Here is a 9,280-nt window from a genome sequence, read left to right as displayed (position 1 = left end):
TCAACCACTGCGCCACCAGGGAAGCCCAAATGTTTGGGTTTTTTGTTGTTGTTGTTGTTGTTTTGGTACGCGGGCCTCTCACTGTTGTGCCCTCTCCTGTTGCGGAGCACAGGCTCCGGACGCACAGGCTCAGCGGCCATGGCTCACGGGCCCAGCCGCTCCGCAGCATGTGGGATCTTCCCAGACCGGGGCACGAACCCGTGTCCCCTGCATCGGCAGGCGGACTCTCAACCACTGCGCCACCAGGGAAGCCCTATATAGTAAGTCTTGAATTACTGTATGGGGGTACTTTTTCTTTATTGGGACTAAATTATTGATTGAGTTTTTTCTTTAATAAGAGCTTTTAAAAGTATTTTGGCTAAGGCTCTTGGTATCTCAGACACTGGTTAAAAATTAGTATATAGAGAAATGCTAGGATAGCAGAAACTTTGGATATGAGCATGTGTATCTGTACCTTCACATAATACCACACTCCTCACTGAATTTGAATAAGCAGAGTTAAGGGGAAAACATTTCTAGATCCTTCTGGCTTGTGAACTTGGACTGGCCAGAATAGCCATAGTTTACCTGTCATGTTCCTCAAGAATAGAGAGAGCTCTCTCCCCAGCAATCCCTGTGAAAGAGTCTCTGAGACTTCTGAACTGGGGGTTCTGAATCTTGGGGGGTGGGTGTCAGGAGAGTGGTGGCCCCAGGAGGGGGGTGTGGGAGGTTGAGGAGAGCTCCCGGGTGGGGTCACCTCACTCAGCCTTGAACAGAACTGTCTGTTTCACTACCAGCAAGCACTGCTTAGCTGTGCCACTCAGGGGGTTCATTCATCCTGCGGGCATTTGCTGAATCATTATTTTATGCCAGATGCCAGAGACGGGACAGGAGGGTGGGTGCAGGGAGGCGGGGTGCAGGGAGCGGGGGAGGGAGTCGTCATGTTTGAAGGTGAATGAATGAGGCTTAGTGTTCAAGGAACCGAATACAGTGGGTGACTTGTGGAGTCCTCAGCCAGTTGTTGCTACCTTAAAGACCAGCCTGGGCCACTCTCTCCTCTTCTGAGCTTGCTGAGTCTCTCTGTTCCTAGACTGCCCCATCCTTGATCCTGACTTGGGGACTTCGCACCTGCTCTTCCTATGCCTGGAGAACTCTCCCCCCAGATCTTCACTGGGTTAGTTCCTCCTCATCACCTCCTCAGAGGACCTTCTCCCATACCCCCGCCACATTCTAGTTCATTAACCTTTAAAATTTCCTCTGAGCACTTATCACTCTCCAGAATGATCTTCTTTGTCTCCTGTGTGTATTGGCTGTCTCTCCCCTCCACATCAGGTATAGACACCTTAAGGGCAGGAATCTTGTTTAGCTTGTTCATTGTGGTCTTTCCAATGCCTGGAAGGATGTCTGGCACATAGCAGGTGTTCAATAAGTCATCATTGTTGAATGGAGAGAAACAAACGGGAGAACGGGAGACACATCACAAACTCCATGGAGGAGCAATAGGAAACCAATTAGAAATCATGGGTTCTCCCTTATTAGGAAGGTCAGATACCTTTAAAATAGATGCCGATGGCGCTGGTGGTAGCCAACAGTGCTAAGTACCATTCTAAGACTGAACTAAGTGCTTTACACACATTAAATCATTTAATCCTCACAGTAACTCTATGAGGCATGTGTGGCCATGCCCATTTTATAGATGGGGAAACTGTGACACAGATTTAATAACTTGTCCAAAGTCACAGCTAGTAAGTGGAGGAGCAGGGATTTGAACCTTAACCATCTGGCGCCAAAACCCATCAGAGTTATTTTGCTTTACTTGGTCAAGGTGATCGTTGCAGTATAACAAAGAAAAGCACACCCAGGTTCAAGTGCAGAGTCCAGTCCCTGCTGGTGTCTGAGAGACAGTATGTGTAGTGAGAAGAGCGTTTGGATGGGGATCCAGAGACCTATTTTTGCTCACTCTGGAGTGACCAGTTGGTGGCCTTGCCCACTCCAGATGGCTGTGTTTTCCAGGAGCATCTCAATCCGAAAATGAGGGACCTAGACTCTGGCCTGAGATGGTCTCTAAAGTTCTTTCCAATGTTTTAAGCACCAAAGAAGTAGAATCATTGAAAGTTATTTTACTTCCCCAGGCCTCTGCCAAGGAGCCATGGGTTTATGCGTTTACAATCCCACGCTTGCCTGTATGTGCATGGAAAAGGATCTGGAAGGCTGCCCCCTAAACCCTGAGGGGTTGTTTCCCCTCAAGAGTGGGGGTAAGGAGGGAAATTTCACTTTGTAACTATACAGCTCTCTATTGTTAATTTTTCAACAAGAATGTGCTACTTCTGTATTATTAAAAACATCATAAGGCAAAAAATTAAAGTGGTTCGTAGTTAGTTGCTGGTAGTTTCTGTGTACATGGGTCTTTCTAAGGGAAGGATCTTGAGAGTACTGGGAAGGCTTGTTTTCAAGTATTTGAACCGTTTCCTCCTGTTTTGTGTAGCCTTTACTTATTCCACCTAGGGAGATGCATTTGTTTAGTAGCAAGGAGGATCTTCAGCCCAGAGCAAGACATTCAAAGAGGCTTGGTTGCCGTCCTCAGATATCTGAATTGCCGTCAGGGAAAGAGGAACAGGCTTGCTGTTGCTTCAGAGCAGAATTACCAGCAGCGTGTAGAGTAGAATCGACGGGGCGTGGATTCCCAGCCCCGTATGCACTGGGAAACAGTGGAGCTGCCTTCCTGGAGTCTGGTTACTGTTGCCATGTGAAAGTCCTCTTGGTTTGTATGTGTTTATTTTGTATCTGCCACCCGACTAAAGGTTTTAATGTTTCTAATAGTTTTTCAGTTGATTCCCATGATTTCTGCAGGCAGATAACTCTGCATCCTTCTTACCAGTATTATACCTCGTGTTCTTTTCTGGTCTAAGTGAATTCTCAGAACGATGTTAAGTAATAGCAACTTAAAAATACAGTCCTGTTGTCTGTGTTGTGACATGAAATATCTTACTTTCTGGGGGCTCCGACTTGTGCTTCAGCATTAATGCATCTCTTCTTAGATAAACAGAGGTCACTCTCTGTCTCCTCAGAAGTGGTATAAGGGTTCTTCTGTTCAATTTTATATTTACACTTAAGACTTATATACATTGGCGCATTGGTGCCGTTATTCCAAAGAGTATTCACATGTTTATTGTGGGTCAGAGAAGTTTAGAAGTTTTTGGTTAAATACCCGTAGAGTTTGATATCTAAATATTTTTGTGATTATTTTAAAACTGTATTTTAAATATGTATTTCTTTTTAATAGGATTTTTACATTATATTAAAAATCTTGATTGGTGGAAGTGATGTGTTGTAATTTTCTTATTTCCTTGTCTGTATGAATAACATATTTTTATAGTGACATCACAATGGGTGCCTTTTATTTAGTGCCTCGTATGTGCCAGACACCTTACCAGGCATATTGTCTCGTTAATCTTCACAACTGGTCATTAAAGTATTATAATTTTTATTTTGCAGATGAGAAAACTGAAGCCTAAAATGTTTTACACTTGCTCAAGGTCCACAGCTAACAAATGCCTGAACCTGGATTTTCCCTGGTCTATCTAACTTTAGTGCTTCCCTTGGCATTTTTTTCTTAATCTTGAGGGTGGGAGTGACCTTTGCCTGAGTAACTAGCCTCATACCCTCACACAAATGGGGTTTATTTAAGAGGGTGCCTTTCAGAAGAACTGCCGCTCTTGAGCTGGAATAACTAGAAATTCCCTGTACTGTGGAAGGGAATTTCAGTCAAAGAGGAGGGCAGTTGTGGCCTGAGTTTACACTCCCTTAAATCCCTCAGCAGAGTCGAGGCACTTCTCCTTCCGGTGTCTGGGCACTAGACTCCTGGTGCGTGTGTCAGGGCAGCATGGAGCCCTGGGACTTCAGAGCACAGGATATTGGAATCCCCTGTGGTTTTGAGGACTTTGGTGATGCTCCCACTTCTCCCAAGCTTCCAGCCCATCTAGTATTAGTCATGCTATTTCAGATGTTTTGGTGTGCCATGGGCTTAGGTTCCCTGACATGTGTCACTGCCGAGGGCAGCCATGGCTGCCAGGGCGGTAAGGGTAGGGCTCCCCGGGAGGGCGGGGGGCGGGGGAGGGGTTTGCAGCTATCCCTAGAGCCTGCGCTTTGGGACTCCAGTTGGTATACTGGGTGCATCTGAAGGCGTCCCAGATAATCTAGACCACCTGCTGTGTTTCTCAGGACTTGGGAGGGATTTGTTGAGTTTGGGAGTTACCCAGGATGTGGTTGAGAAGGAATCTGCTTTCTTGCCTTTTGGCCATGAGGGAAGCAGAGTCCACCAGGGCTATGGTCCTCACGATTATGGAGAAGCTGAAGCTGCCCCATATACACAGGCTAGGTGGTGGTGGATCGGACATTTTGGCTGTAGATATACATGGTTTGGAATGCAGAAATAAGATCCTCTGGCTGCATCAGCCTCAGAAGGCTTTATTGTTTCTCTCCACACAAAGAGGACTTATAAGGGAGTTGAAATGTGATTGTCAGGGCTTATTTGTGAGGAAGTAGCCCAACCTACTTGATTCTTAATGCTAAAATGGGCTCTAATCCTTGTTTCCTTTTCGGTATTGGATTAGAAAAATGTAGGGCAGGATTGTAATTGGCTGACAGCAACGCCCACAGCAAATACAGGCCCTGAGAATTTTGGAACAGGAATCACTAGGCAGGAAGGCTTGCACCTGCAGCAGTATTCCCAGTCTTTAGGACTTGTGATCCTTGCTTTGATTTTCTGATTATATCTCTGTCTTCCCCTATCAAAAGGTGAGTTGAATTTAAAGTCAGTGAATTTAAATTAATTGTGTGTAGTGGCAAAAAAAAAGGAACACGTTCATCCTCGGTAATACAAAAAAGACAGTGAAATATACCATTTTTCCGCTGTCATGTTAGCAAACAAACCTCAAGGTATTTTTTTATCAGTTAGTATGTTATTTTGGAGAGCCACTCAGAGTACTGATGGGGGTGTAAATTGTGTTTTTGGAAAATAATTCAGCAGAATTTATCAAGAGCCCAGCATATTTATACTCTTTACCTATTCATTCCATACCCAGAAAGCTCTCCTAACAGAATAATTTGCGCAAAGAAAAGCCCTGGGCACAAAGATGTTCACTGACACATTACTTTCAGAGCATTTTTCCTATTATAATACCTAATACATGCTCAATGTAAAAAGCTTGGGAGGACATAGGAAGGCACAAATTGGCACTTAAAAGATTGATCATAATCTTACCACACAAAAATATCATTTTGATTAAAATTTGCTACTTTTTCCTATGCATATATCCTTTTTAAAAAAATTATTTATTTATTTATTTATTTTTGGCTGTGTTGGGTCTTCATTGCTGCGCGAGGGCTTTTCTCTAGTTGTGGCAAGCGGGGGCTACTCTTCGTTGCAGTGCATGGGCTTCTCATTGTGGTGGCTTCTCTTGTTGCGGAGCACAGGCCCTAGGTGCGTGGGCTTCAGTAGTTGTGGCATGCGAGCTCAGTAGTTGTGGCTCACGGGCTCTAGAGCACAGGCTCAGTAGTCGTGGCGCACCAGCTTAGTTGCTCCGTGGCATGTGGGATCTTCCCGGACCAGGGCTCGAACCCGTGTCCCCTGCATTGGCAGGCAGATTCTTAACCACTGCGCCACCAGGGAAGCCCTATCCTTTAAAAAATAGTTGTAGCATACCTTTTTCCCAGAGCTATGTATTTTGAATATTTTCTCCCTCTGTTCTATTCACCTGGGGAAACTCTAACCCTAGTTGAAACCAACTTTTCTTTCCTTTCTGGCGTACACCTGGACAATCAAACATTACTGGGGAAGAAAAAAGAAAATCACACAACTGAGCTGCCTGGTTTTACTTTAAATTTATGGACATGGACCTCAAATTAGCCCTTAAAACTGTAGAGAAATGCTAAAACATCTCTGTAGGGAATCCCCTTTCGGGACTTCCCTGGTGATCCCTCGGTTAAGACACTGCTTCCACTGCAGGGAAGCAGGTTCGATCCCTGTACGTCAGGGAACTAAAAGGATATCCACTTTCCCAATCTTTGGGAAGATGTGTGATACCGTCTTTCTTCAAACCTTCCATATACAGCACCACTGTCCCTACTCTGAGCCAGTGACCTCGTTTCTAATGAGGAAGCCCCTCCCCTCTGCCACCACTCTTTCAGCCCACCATTGGTCCCCTGCCTCTCCCCACTGGGTGGACCTGGTGCCCTGCCTCCTATCCCAGGTCAGGCTCTCTTCCTGTGTCTCAGACCCCAGCCCCTTCCTCCTCCTCAGGGACCTCAGTCTTTGAATGATCCGTCCTCTCTCCTGCATCATCAGTCTCCCCCTCTCTTTTGGTTTATCGCCAATACCATTTTTTTTTAATGCTGTAATTGGGAATCCCCCAGTGGTCCAGTGGTTAGGACTCCATGCTCTCACTGCCAGAGCCCCGGTTGTATCCCTGGCTGGGGAACAAAGATCCCACAAGCCTCACAAAGTGGCCAAAAAAAAAAAAAGTCTAATTTCTCACATCTTAAAAAAACAAAGGACTTCCCTGGTGGCACAGTGGTTAAGAATCCGCCTGCCAATGCAAGGGACATGGGTTCGAGCCCTGGTCTGGGAAGATCCCACATGCCTTGTAGCAACTAAGCCTGTGCACCACAGCTACTGAGCCTGCGGTCTGGAGCCCGCGAGCCACAACTACTGAGCCCGCGAGCCACAACTACTGAGCTCGCGAGCCACAACTACTGAAGCCCACGCGCCTAGAGCCTGTGCTCCACAACAAGAGAAGCCACCACAGTGAGAAGCCCACGCACCGCAACAAAGAGTAGCCCCCGCTCGCCACAACTAGAGAAAGCCCGTGCGCAGCAACGAAGACCCAACACAGCCAAAAATAAATAAATTAAAAATAACGCACTGCAACAAAGAGTAGCCCCCGCTCGCCACAACTAGAGAAAGCCCGTGCGCAGCAACGAAGACCCAACACAGCCAAAAATAAATAAATTAAAAATAAATAAATTTTTTTCGGGGCTTCCCTGGTGGCGCAGTGGTTGAGAGTCCGCCTGCCGATGCAGGGGACACGGGTTTGTGCCCCGGTCCAGGAGGATCCCACGTGCCGCGGAGCGGCTGGGCCCGTGAGCCGTGGCCGCTGAGCCTGTGCGTCCGGAGCCTGTGCTTCGCAACGGGAGAGGCCACAACAGGGGAAGGCCCGCATACCACAAAAAAAAAATAATAATAATAAAAATAAATAAATAAATAAATATTTTTAAAAAAGAATTGGTATTAAGTAAAAATAACTGAAGAAAAGCTTTCATTTCAAAAAAAAAAAAGAAAAACCCTTCCTTGATTTCACATTCTCTGTCTACACCGTCTAGCTTTTATACTTTTCTCTGCTACCTTATAGGAAACCCTCTTGAAAAAGTTGTTGAGATAGTCTGTCTTCCTCATCACCCATTTTAAACTGGCTTCATCCTTATTGTTTCACAAGAATGCTTGTCAATAAAGACCACGTTTCCATCCCATCTTACTGGTCCTACAAGCATTTGGGATCTTCTCCAACCTCACCTCTATGTGGTAATAATGCCCAGATTTTAAACTGTAGCTAAAGGTCAGTCTTTCAAGCTCCAGCTACCCTCCCTGTATCTCCCCTCGGACGTCTCTTAGCTGTCTCAGTCTTTTTATTTTATTTTTTTTATTTTTTTTTATTTTTTTGTGGTACGTGGACCTCTCACTGTTGTGGCCTCTCCCATTGCGGGGCACAGGCTCCGGACGCGCAGGCTCAGCGGCCATGGCTCACGGGCCCAGCCGCTTCGCGGCATGTGGGATCTTCCCGCATCGGGGCACGAACCCGTGTCCCCTGCATCGGCAGGCGGACTCTCAACCACTGCGCCACCAGGGAAGCCCAGCCGTCTCAGTCTTTAATCAAAAAAAGGACGTTGGGTATTCTCCTACAGATCAGTTCTTTCCTCCCTCTAAATCTTTTGTGTCTCTACAGCCATTTCTTGTTTAAGCCAAAAAGCTAGGAGTTACCTGTTTCCTTTCTTTACTTTTCCCCCACACCCAATTCAGCAGCTAGCCCTGTTGGCTATACGTCCAAGTAGATATCAAATTCACCCTCTTCTCGCCATGTCCACTGCCACCAGCCATGGATGAGCCCTTGAGAAGGCGTCCTGACTGTACTCCTGCTTCAATTCTTGCCCCCGTCCAATCTCATCTCAACAGCACATCAGATGACGTCCCTACCCTCGGTGGCTTTCCGGTGCCCTTCAGATAAAATTGTACTCCCGTCAAGGTCCCCTGTGATCTGGCCTCCAGCCTCAGCTTCTACCGGCTTCAGTTCCAAGAAGCTGTCAAGCTCTCTTGCCTTTTTCCCCCTCGAGCCTTTGTGCCTCCCCGTGCCCCTCTCCCAGCCTTTGAATGCCTGGCGTATTCCTCAGGGAGGCCGTGCCTGAGCCCGCCCTCCCTTTTTTTTTTTGCCCACCACATGTGGGATCTTAGTTCCCCAACCAGGGATTGAACCTGTGCCCCCTGCAGTGGAAGCCTGGAGTCCTAACCTCTGCACTGCCAGGGAAGTCCCCTTTTTCTTTTTTTTCCTGTTTTTTTGTTTGTTTTTTGTTTCTTGGGTTTTTTTCATCTTTTTTTTTCTGATACCCTCTTAAGGGTAGCTCTCCACACTGGGTTTTTTCCTTTCTACCACGGCCCTTATTTATTTACCTTAGAGCATTTGTGAGAAGCCGTGATTGCACTTTTGTTTGGTCTGCTTCCGTCACTAGAGTGTAAGCTCCGAAGGAGCAGTGCCATGTCTGCTGTTGTTCATCCCTGGTGCTGGGTCCAGTGACTGGCAAACAGTGGTATGGAGTGAATGAGTGGCTATTTTCCACATCATTATTTCTAACGGGTACATAGTGTCCATTGCACAAATGTAACCTAATTGACTTAACCACTGCCTTATTATTTGATATATTTGTTCCCAGTTTTTCACCACGCTGAAACATGGGAAATAATCTAAATGGCGATTGGGAAAATTGTTGACCAAACTAGGGACTATTATGCAGGCATTTAAGATCCTAGGAAGCATTTTTATTAACATGGAGAAATGAGTTTTCTTACGGAAAAAAAGCATGATACGAAATTATATATGCCACATGATCTTTGCTAGGTAAAAGTTCATGGGGAAAGCGAGTAGGAAATAAACTAAAATGTTAATTATGCATTTTGGGTTGGCAGGATTACAAGTGATTTTTCTTTTTGGTTTTTTTCAAGTATACAAGTAACACATGGTATTTTCTTCTTTAT

General features: G+C 45.9%; 1 protein-coding gene across 1 annotated transcript in view; it reads left to right on the top strand.

The window, feature by feature from the left end:
- Positions 1-9,280, top strand: part of CFAP157 (cilia and flagella associated protein 157) — a 25,814-nt gene that overhangs the window by 13,901 nt on the left and 2,633 nt on the right. The gene's annotated exons all lie outside the window — the stretch shown is intronic.

The sequence above is a fragment of the Physeter macrocephalus genome, chromosome 9 (genome assembly GCF_002837175.3).
Source record: "Physeter macrocephalus isolate SW-GA chromosome 9, ASM283717v5, whole genome shotgun sequence".
Lineage (NCBI taxonomy): Eukaryota > Metazoa > Chordata > Mammalia > Artiodactyla > Physeteridae > Physeter > Physeter macrocephalus.
This window is presented reverse-complemented; position numbering and strand designations above follow the sequence as displayed.